At 45.4% G+C, this 11588-nt stretch overlaps 1 long non-coding RNA gene across 4 annotated transcripts in view; it reads right to left on the bottom strand.

The window, feature by feature from the left end:
- Positions 1 to 366: 366 nt before the first annotated feature.
- Positions 367 to 11588, bottom strand: part of LOC115084386 — a 62862-nt gene continuing 51640 nt past the window's right edge. For 3 of the 4 annotated variants that reach the window (XR_003854540.1, XR_003854537.1, XR_003854539.1), the window contains one exon: positions 1636 to 3017. This is a non-coding gene — a long non-coding RNA (uncharacterized LOC115084386). Of the gene's footprint in view, positions 616 to 1635; positions 3018 to 11588 lie in introns of those variants that run through there. The other variant, XR_003854538.1, reaches the window with a different exon arrangement.

Below are 11588 nucleotides of genomic sequence, written 5' to 3'. Positions count from 1 at the left end.
TCTTGTGAAGATTTGATGACCTTCGGAGTGAGGAAACTCACCCAAAGATGAGATTTGTGCAATGTTCTCTCAACCAAGCTTTGATGTTACCCAGTTAGAGAGTCCTTCAAGCTAGGTTGAGAGAACATTGCACAAATCTCATCTTTGGGTGAGTTTCCTCACTCCGAGGGTCATCAGATCTTCACAAGAGAGCACTGTTCTGTTCGTACGTCTCACTTTGAATGTCAAAGTGGCCCCTAACCCCTACACTAATACCTAAATCTCACCTCGAGAGACTAGGTGGGCCTCCCATAGAGATATAAATAACAATACCTATTACCATAAAACACATCCCTTTTCTTATTGCATGCAATATTTAGTGTATTTTGATAAATCCAGGCCTAAGTTTGTACCTGAGGCAATGGAGGGTAAAGTGCAACAGTGAGGACTCAAACCCTGGTCTCCTGGTTTGTAGCCCACTGCTCTAACCACTAGGCTAGTCCTCCACTGAAGTGGCAGTAGCTGTAGCTGTCTCTGCCCCATTTTCTGCTGCTGGATGAGCTGGTTGGGGGGGGTTCCTTTCCTTGTTTGGCAAGTGCATTGGCATTAGCAAGTAGGAAGACTCATGTCTTGTGGCTACAAAAGAAGTTAAGCCATGTAAGAAACTCTATATCCAGCTAAAATGCAAATATATATAATGCTCATCCTACTGAGAAAAAGCAATATTAACCATACTACTAATAATCCAAGAAAGCTGCTTTGTTGGCCATGGTCTTATTCAGTGAAAAGACCTATGTAATTATATATCGAAGGGAAAAGCCCCAATATTCCTGGATGGTGGGGAAAACCTCATGAAACCTGGGTCGTCACCCTCCCACCATCTTATTTTCCTCCTTCATTTGCCAGCGCTGAATCTGATTACCTGCAAGATCTTTTTAACTCCAGTAAAACCAAGAACCAGGGTCAGTTAGAATAAAATGTAATTTATTTATTGTAGTTGTCGTTTTACACTATGCAATAATCAAATAGAACTGGGTGAAATGATTGACATTTGATTCCAGTAAAAGCATGTGAGAACGCTGGGAGCAAATGCTAACTCATTTCTTTACAGTTAGCTCACATGCTCTCAGGACAAGCAATTTTCCTAAAGTAGCAAGATAACAACAGAAAAGGGAGAAAATGTTCTCCAGACCCATTAATCAGCGCAAGCAATATTTATTTATTTATTTATTTACAGCTGTAAATTTGTAAGACATTTTTAGAAAACACGAATGATCAGACAAAACACGTCTGCTATTTTTAAGGTGTTTCAAATTAAACTATCATGCATCACAGAATAGCACAATCATTAAAAAAAATCATAGCAATAAAGGAAATATTAAAATGACCCAGGTTTATGGCCTGGGTCATTTGTTGAGTAGGTGCATTCAGATGTTAGGTCTTTGTTTTTAATTTTTGTTTCATTGTTAAGAGTTTTTTGTTGTTTTTTTTTCATGTGTGCTATCTTACAATAGTGCTCACTATTTGTCATTACACTACACTACATTTGGCAGCGTACACTAAAAGCTGGCTGCCAGCCTAGCCTCTCCCCCCATCAGCTAAACCCAGGGAAGGAGTAAATTAAGGGGGAACTGAGGATGCAGGGAAAGCACAGACTGGGATTTTAAAAAAGTTTAATTTGCAGGTTTGATTAGAAAGGACTAAAGAAAACGAAACAAAAATAACATTTTATGGATATTTTCTATTTCATTTTAAACAAAAGCACGTCCTTATTGCTGACCAGTACATAATTTTAAAAAGGAATGTATTTAAACAGTCTGGCACATATGTCCTAATCTACTTTAATATCGGTCTACACCACATATGGCTAGGAAATGTCCAACCACAACTGTTTTGCTGATGTGTTCAAACAACATCTTTTACAAAAATATGTTTTCCTGTCACTTTATCCTTTTGTTTGCTGCTGGTTGGATCAGTGGAGGTTAGCTCCACTTTGCAGCTTCACTTGCACCTCTGCATGTCTTCTGCTCATATCTTTACAGGTCTTCCATGTGTTCTGCCTGTATTTATCACCTGCAGGTCTTACAGTATGTACTGTGAGCCAACATTACCATCCAAGCCCAGGAATCAGCAAAACTTACATAAACAAGCTTTCATAGCATGTTTAGGAAATTATTTGGCCTGACTTTCAATGTACACCCAGGGTCAGCTTTACTCTTGCAGAGCTACAATGAAAATATGGATCTCTTCTTTGGGATCCTGCCAAGTACTTGTGACCTGGATTGGTCACTGTCGGAGACAGGATGCTGGGCTCGATGGACCTTTAGTCTGACCCAGCGTGGCATTTCTTATTTTTCTTAAAACAGACAGATGAAAGGAATGGCTCTGGCAGGAAACAATGGCAGTTTAAAAGAACAGAATAGCAGAAAGCAGAACAATAATGAAAGTGGCAACAGTGCACCTGATGGTATCTGATCGATTAACAAGGAAGGAATGTAAAGCTTGTCACACTTTATGAAATACGAGTGTCAGCGGAGTATCAAATGGCTGAAGAATCCCTCGTGCCCCCCCCCCACACACACACACATGCACACAAACACATGTACACACACTCCTTCTTACTAGTACCATATAGTGAAACATACAGTAGCTGACCGACTAACATACACCTACGCTACCTGCATAGACAAATAGCACACTGACAACAAGCAATCTGTGAACGTTCAGCTACTCAGCTTGCCTCAACATGCACAAAATGCACGACGCAGCCATGATGTCACACAGGAGTGTGCTGTGACTAAGCATGTGAGTTCACACTTACATCCAGACACACACTTGCAAGCATTTGAAAACTGAGAAAACTACTCACTGGCCTGCTCTGCATCAGCATTGCCTCTTGGCATGGCATACCCTGTAGGATCCCTTCTTTAGAGCACCCTATTGTTCAGATTTAGCCTGAGATGAAATCTAGAAGCCAGGCTCATGCCCCTGTCGCCTCTGCTCATCTGGAATGAGTTGCTTGCTTGTCCCATGTCAGTCTGAAAAAAAAAAAGAAGAGAAAACATTTCTCTCACCCAATAGTAACATATCAACTTTAGTATGTATTCTTCAAATGTTACCACTATTCACAGTCTATCCAAAGAAGCACACCCAGACAGGACACATCAATTGCCCTGTATGTTTGTCTTCATTAGGTCGTAAGATCTATTGAGCTGGAATTGCCTCTTACATGTTGTTTGCACAGCGCTGCATATGTCGAGTAGCACTATAGAAATGTAAAAGAGAAGGAGGAGGAGGAGGACACATCAAATCTATGTACATTATCAACCTTCTAAAATTTTATTCACAGTTACATTAAATATAATAATACAAAGAGAACTACTGACCAGGTTGGGCAGGAGGATTTTCCAGATTAATGTCTTAGGGCTAATGTACTCGTTCTGGAGCACCAGTTTAAGGTTGGCGGGCAGCCCTGGCCCCCTAACTGGAAGCCATGTTGGCCTGGTCACTGCCATTACCCACCTCCACAGATCATTCAGACAACAATGGATGTCATGTGAGGGGCATGGCTTGACCACAAGAGCAGCACTATAGACTCTTGTCTATTGCACACATCTGATACCGCAAATTAATTTCAGTAAAGAACTGCCAATATAAGAAGATTGGGCTGTGTGATCTGAGCTCCTACCAGTTGGTAAATGTGCATGCAGCTGATCAAGCGACCCTCCTGATTTATGACTAATTTTGCTAATTTCTGGCCTTAGCAGATAGTTGGTTTCCATCTTTCATCTGTAAGATTTGAGCTTGAAGGAATGTCTTCCTAGACACAAGTGGCAGTGTGCAGATGTATCCACTATTTTTTGGATGCCGCGGTTGTCTGCAATCCTTCTGTACGTCCAGTTCAACCAAACTGCAGAGGAACCCTTCTCTGATATAGTCTTCTTCCGAGCCTGATGATGGCTGTAGAGTCCTAGGCAGATGGTCACTTTTGCTCCATTTTCCTCTTCCTCTTTGGACAATTTGTAGTTTTTCCTGTCTTGCTTCGTGTAGATGCACATACATGGCATCCTAAGAGGGATGGAGTCCATAATGAAGCCTCAGAGTTGTGGAAAGCTGCTGACCTTGTGTTGCCTATGAAGAGAATGTTCAACTTTGATATTTATTTCTGATGAAGCAGTATAGAAAAGTAAGGAATGAGACCGTTTTCTATTCTTTTTTAAACTTTATTCCTGTATAACAATCTTGGCAACAATCCTTTTAAATATGTGTGTGTGTGTGTGTGCGTGCATGCATGTGGAGAGGTTTGGGGGATGAGCAGAATAGGTCCATGTAAGGTTTCCTGGGCATATTTAAAAGAGGCAATGTTGTGACTTGAATTGTAAGCATGTGTTTTTGAAACCTTGCTCTTACTAAATGGTGGCTTCAAGGCAGGAGCAGGCTTTAGTTAGCTTCCTTCAGTCAGATCTAAATGTTGATCACGTAATGAAAGCTTATCAGGATGGGAATAATATGGCCTATACATATTGTATAAAAACGTATATAATATTGCATGACTCCCAGTGAGGGATGGACTAAAAAGGCAAGTAAAGGGGCTTTATATGACTTTTCTGAGATATGCAGAACCCCTGAGCCGTGCTTTAATTAAAATAGGTTGTGATTATCATTATTTGCTAGGGATGTGAATCGTGTCCTCGATCGTCTTAACGATCGATTTCGGCTGGGAGGGGGAGGGAATCGTATTGTTGCCGTTTGGGGGGGTAAAATATCGTGAAAAATCGTGAAAAATCTAAAAATCTAAAAATCGCAAAACCGGCACATTAAAACCCCCTAAAACCCACCCCCGACCCTTTAAATTAAATCCCCCACCCTCCCGAACCCCCCCCAAATGAGTTAAATAACCTGCGGGTCCAGCGGCGGTCCGGAACGGCAGCGGTCCGGAACGGGCTCCTGCTCCTGAATCTTGTTGTCTTCAGCCGGCGCCATTTTCCAAAATGGCGCTGAAAAATGGCGGCGGCCATAGACGAACACGATTGGACGGCAGGAGGTCCTTCCGGACCCCCGCTGGACTTTTGGCAAGTCTCGTGGGGGTCAGGAGGCCCCCCACAAGCTGGCCAAAAGTTCCTGGAGGTCCAGCGGGGGTCAGGGAGCGATTTCCCGCCGCGAATCGTTTCCGTACGGAAAATGGCGCCGGCAGGAGATCGACTGCAGGAGGTCGTTCAGCGAGGGTTCCGGCGCCTCGCTGAACAACCTCCTGCAGTCGATCTCCTGCCGGCGCCATTTTCCGTACGAAAACGATTCGCGGCGGGAAATCGCTCCCTGACCCCCGCTGGACCTCCAGGAACTTTTGGCCAGCTTGTGGGGGGCCTCCTGACCCCCACGAGACTTGCCAAAAGTCCAGGGGGGGGCCGGAAGGACCTCCTGCCGTCCAATCGTGTTCGTCTATGGCCGCCGCCATTTTTCGGCGCCATTTTGGAAAATGGCGCCGGCTGAAGACAACAAGATTCAGGAGCAGGAGCCCGTTCCGGACCGCTGCCGTTCCGGACCGCCGCTGGACCCGCAGGTTATTTAACTCATTTGGGGGGGGTTCGGGAGGGTGGGGGATTTAATTTAAAGGGTCGGGGGTGGGTTTTAGGGGGTTTTAGTGTGCCGGCTCACGATTCTAACGTTTTATAACGATAAATCGTTAGAATCTCTATTGTATTGTGTTCCATAACGGTTTAAGACGATATTAAAATTATCGGACGATAATTTTAATCGTCCTAAAACGATTCACATCCCTATTATTTGCCAATCTCATGTCCTGGTTCTCTAAGGCATTCTTCTCCAATTATGTATCTATGGGAAAAAAAAAAGTTTAACAACTTTGTCTTCAATTTTTCCAAGTCCTGAATTTGTGCATCTCAAGCTTCTAGCTTTCATTTATACCAAATGTGCAAAGTGCAGTGTTCATTTACCTTCTCTCAAGATAAAATATCACCAGCACTCCCAAAACTGACATCACTCTGTTGGCCCATCACCATTTTCAGTCATGGTACTTTTTTTTCTCTAAGCTTGAAATCAACAAAATATTGTCCTTGCCCACAGAACTGTAGGTGGCAGATCACGTGGCATTTCTACAGGAACCTATGAAATCATCCATGGAGGCAACAGAGGTGATGGAAATGTAAAGCCTGTTGTAAAATATAATCATATCTCACAACACAATCAAGTTCTTGGATCATTTTATTTCCTTTAGATATGAAGCAAACAGGATTTTGTTACTACTTACTTCTATATTTCACATTTATATCAGAAGGTGAGTATTACTGCTAAGGCTTCAGCCCTAAACTTTGCCAGTGTTGGTGCCTTCACTGTACTGGCACCTGTTGATCATATTCTGAACCCTTTTATTCACAGCAGTCCAGATCTGTAAGTCTTTAGTATTAGACACATGAAAGAAGGCAAAACAAAACCTCCACACACTTCCTGGCCTACTTTGAGCGTGGTGCTTGAATGCATCTGAAAACTCCTGGACCTCCTTTACTAAGACGTTTTTTCCCCATCTTGTATATTTATTTGAAACCAAATGGGACATTTCAATAACGTTTCCTGTTTCATTTCAGTTCGCTTTAATTTGAAATAAAATAAAAGCAAACGATAGATCTTTGTTTTTGTAGTTTTGTTTCAAAACATGAATACTGTCATCGCAGCCCCCCAAAACCTCCTGGACTCCCCTACAATGATCCCTAGACCATCTTAAATTTCTTAACAGGACAGGAGCAATCCCTGGTACTTCCTACTATTGGAAATGACGCTGGCAGACCGAGGCCAGCGCTATTGTCAATTTTTGCTGTACAAAATGGTGCTGGCCGGAGACTGGCTGGTGCCATTTTGCATGGCAAAAGTTAACAATGGTGCCAGTCTCAGTCTGCTGGCACCGTTTCCAATAGCAGCAGCTGTGGAGCAGCAGTAACCGGGAATTGCTCCTGTCCCATGAATGCATTATTGACTATAAGGTAAGAGAGTCTGTGGGGGTAGGAGGGATGGCCCTGGAGTGATTTGGGTTTTTTGGCTGTTTACTTGAAATTTTTTTAGTTTGTTTTGTTTTTAAATATATTTTTTGTTTCATTTTAAAGGAACAACAAATGAAACAAACAAACAAAAAAAGGTCTGTGTACATCCCAGTGTCTATGGACAAAAAGCTTAGTAAATCAGACCTTTGGTGTCTTCCTAACAGATCCAGCCTTCTTGGAGTAAGTAGTGTCATGCAGTGTTTAACACTGAGCATATCACTTCAGCCTTCATGTCCTAGATAGAGTCTTCAAAATATAACATTGCCTGTATCTAAACTCAAATACTTCCTCTTGAAGTCTTATTCCTCAATGTTATTTCTTCCCCCTCCCCACTCCGAGTTATTGCTTATATTTCTATGTGTTTTTTGGAATAAACAGTGTTCATCTTGTTCTTGTCTTATAAACATGGACCCCTTTTCTAAACCTCTTCCTTGAAATCACTCTTCTTTTGTCTCTTTTACATGTATGGCCCAGGCCCAAAATACAAGTCAAATCCCACTAATAATGTGCTCGTTTACCTTAATCCAGTTTTGCTCAATTAAAGATGAATTTTCAAAGGGTTACTCATGCAGAAAAAGGCCTTATATGTGTGTATGCGGCCCGAACATGGGCAATCCTTGTTTTGAAAAGGCATCACTTGCATGTGTATATGCAGATACTCACGCACCTTTATACATGCAAAAAAGGGATGTGTCAGGAGTGTGTCTAGAGAAACGTACAGAATGATGTATTCTAAAAGTGACGTGCACGTGTAACTATACCCATGTACGTGCGCATTTGCAAGTATATTTGCTACAGCTCATGTATGCATACATGTACTAACTTTCACTTTGATTTGTGATTTGGCATTTGGTGGCTTGGCCTCTCCAGGTGAGTAGATACTGAAGCCGGCCAGAGAGTGAGAGGAGGGTGCATCTGGAACAGACTGAGGGATGCTGGGAAACTGCAGGTCATACAGGGGGAGGGGTGGGAGGGGTGTGTGTTAAAGGACAGATTGGGGGAGGGGTGGTTGGACAGAGTGTTCCTAGGATAGACAAGGCCATACTGTTTGCTACCTAGGACATACAGATTTATACTGGGAGTTAGAGGAATGGATTAGGAAATACAGGGACATTAAGAGCTATAAAGGGGGACTGGCAGTGTGTGTTTCAGCAACATACAGGGAGTTTCATCTCTTAGTGAAGATTCCCTTTTCAAGATTTCTCTGCTGGCCCTATAGGTACTGAGATCTACCTGTCTGAGGAAGGAGAGAGAGCAGAGGAAGAGGAGCAGATACCTCTTACACAGGGTATATAGTACTAGGACACAATTTATGGATCTCTCAAAGGAGCAAGAAATGCACACGTTCAGGTTCAGGTTCAACAAGGAAACCACACTGTACTTATGCTAGCAGTTAGAGGGGGGATCTGGAACCTCCCATCCGAAGGGGCCACATCTTGCCTGTACATGTTGTGGTCACTACTCTCCTGGCATTTTTCGCCACTGGCACCTTTCAAATACTTCTGGGGGCCACAGCTGGAATCAGCCAGTTGGCCACCTCTATGTGTATAGATTAGGCCTTGGCTGCCTTGCTCAGGAGATTATGGCAATATATATATATCTTTCCCTCGAAGAATACATCAACACCAGCAACATGAAATAATGCATGATTTCTATCAGATAGCACATTTTCCCTCTGTCCTAAAAGGGCACCGGGGGGGGATGACAAGGCCACCTATCACAATTGCAAGGGCTACCAACCCTCAATATGCAGGTAGTTTGTGATGCCAAGGGCATCATCCTGGACATAGTGCCCAGTCTTCCAGGATCGCTCATGATGCTTACATCCTGTTGCAGTCTGAAATTCATGACCAGATCATCAGGGACTGGTTTCTAGGTAGGAATGCACTTATCATTACCACCACATATCAGCTAATCTCTTCTTATTGTCTCCTTCATATGTAGATAGACTGAAAGCATTTGCCCTGCAGGACCGCTCTGACCTTCTTCTGTCAACTGTCCTGCTTACTACATGTTTAATTCTGCTCTTCTCTGCTCTTCTCTGTTGCAGCCCCGGTCGCGGCACTCGCGACCGGGACCTTACCTCGCTCTTCCGGGTTTCAGACTCGGGCTCACTGCAGGGGTCTGCCGGGTCCCAGGCCTGTTCTTCAGCGGCGTTTCTGCGGGGGCAACACCGCCGGGACGCCTAAGCCAGCCGCCCTCCTCCTAGGCGCGTGTGCGTGCAAAGAGCCCGAACTTGTAGGCCCTTTTCCCGCCACTCAATGCTCCGCCCGCCTCAGTGACATCAGACGCCGGCGGGTATGTAAGCCCGGCGCCTGCCTCAGTTAGACGCCTTGCAACGAGGTTACCTTGGGGTTCCTATTGCTGTGTGCCTCGGAGTTCGCTAACGTCTGTTAGTATCCTGCTTCAGTTCCAGCCTGGTTCCTGCTTCTGTACCATGCTTCAGTTCCAGCCAGGTTCCAGCCTCAGTATCCTGCTTCAGTTCCAGCCTGGTTCCTGCTTCTGTACCTTGCTTCAGTTCCAGCCAGGTTCCAGCCTCAGTATCCTGCTTCAGTTCCAGCCTGGTTCCTGCTACTGTGCCTTGCTTCAGTTTCAGCCTGGTTCCAGCCTCAGTATCCTGCTTCAGTTCCAGCCAGGTTCCAGCCTCAGTATCCTGCTTCAGTTCCAGCCTGGTTCCTGCTACTGTGCCTTGCTTCAGTTTCAGCCTGGTTCCCGCTTCTGTACCTTGCTTCAGTTTCAGCCTGGTTCCCGCTTCTGTGCTCTGTTTCTGTTCCAGCCAGGTTCCAGCCTCAGAATCCAGCTTCAGTTCCAGCCAGGTTCCAGCCTCAGTATCCTGCTTCAGTTCCAGCCTGGTGTCTTCCTTGATCCCGGATCTTCGTCCCTGTGTCCCCGCTTGCCTAAGTCCCAGCGGCCGGGCTCCTATGGGCTCCTCCTGGGGGAGTCTTGGCTTCCAGGGTGAAGACACCTTCACTGTTCTCCTAAGTCCCAGCAGCCCGACTCCCACTGGCCCCTCCTGGGGAGTACAGGTTTCCAGGGTGAAGGCCTACTCCTTCACCTGGTCCAGTGTCCGCCTCCCGGCCTGCACCTCTCTCCACGGAGACAGTGGTCCACCTTTCTAAATCTCCGCCAGGCCGGCCCAAGAGTCCACTAAACCCTTACAACACTTCTCTGCTTTTTCCTCTAAAGGTGACAGAGAATATCCAAACAAAACCTGGCTCATCATCCCTGGCTCTTCTGCAGCTTGCCCACAGTCCACTGCAGAGGTTTAATTCAACAGGGCCCAACGGTAGACCAGGGCAGTCACTGAGAGAACCTTTGGCTTACTCAAAACACATTTTCACTGTCTGGACAGATCTGGAGGATGCCTTCTCTACAACCCACCTAAAGTCTATGAGATCTTTCTAGCTGCTATATGCTACAAAACCTGGCCAAAATCAGATGCCTGCCTCCTCCAGAAGGATTGCAAAAGAATGCTGATGAAAAGGAGGAGGAGGTGGAGGAACAGGAGCTGAGTCAGGCAGAATTGCAGGAGATGCATATCCGTGAGTCAACGACAGATTATACAGGAAAGGAACACTCTGAAACAAAGACATTTACAAAGGTGAATGTGCATTTATTTACAAATAGTGCTCCATGCGAATGAAAAAGAAAAACACTACTGCTTCCTTGGCCTCCCTTTTTTACTGGGTGGAGAAGCTCTGCAGCCTTCACTTGTCCTATGTTTGCTCACTTTGCCCTCGGGGGACACAGGACCTTGGAGCAGTGGCATAGCAGCATGGCTGCACAAGGATCCTACAGGAGGTGATGCAGCTGGCTGCATGGACAGTGGTGCTGGTAGTGACAGCATTCATTGGAGGTGGTTGCATGATTGGTAGTCATGGAATCATGGCTGGAGTGGGCAATGGTGCAGGTGGATGCTCCACCTGTGGAGGTATTCAGGTATCTGGTGCTTGAAAAGGTGGGTGAGTGCTGCATCCATACCCCCTTATAATAGTATGGAGTCAGTGGTGGTTGGTGGTGCAGGGGGGCCTCATTTGCAGCATCTCCCTCCATACTACTGACTGTGCATCCATGGACTGGCAAAGTCCCCATAGCTCTTCCTGGATGCCCCATAGCTTATGCTGCACGCCCTCCTCCCTCACTACATCTGGATGCCATATATCATTGCTCCAAGTGTGCTTATCTCTTCCAACACCTGGACATTGATCCTTCTGCAGGAATGGCTGCCATCTCTTCTTCTTGAGGAGGGACTTGCTCCTCCTCTGACAAGCTGCTCTCCTACTGCCCACCTTCAAGCTGCCCAATGACTGGTGTCAGTGAATGAGACTCGGCTGGCTGGTCCACCTCCCCCTCTTCTTCCTCCTCCTCCATGATGGGCTGGTGCTGCTCCTCAGCGGGGCCCTCTCCCTACATGTCCTCCTTGGAGCTATCATTCAGCACCTGTCGGTATCGCTAAGCCCTTCATGGGCCACTTGGTCCAGGCCACTCTGGTTGGTCACATGCTGCTCCCCTGCAACAGTGAAAAATATACATGCTTGACGTTAACTTAATTTGTGG

Source organism: Rhinatrema bivittatum, chromosome 2 (assembly GCF_901001135.1).
Source record: "Rhinatrema bivittatum chromosome 2, aRhiBiv1.1, whole genome shotgun sequence".
Lineage (NCBI taxonomy): Eukaryota > Metazoa > Chordata > Amphibia > Gymnophiona > Rhinatrematidae > Rhinatrema > Rhinatrema bivittatum.
Note: the sequence above shows the minus strand (reverse complement) of the source record. Positions and strands in the feature narration are given on the sequence as shown.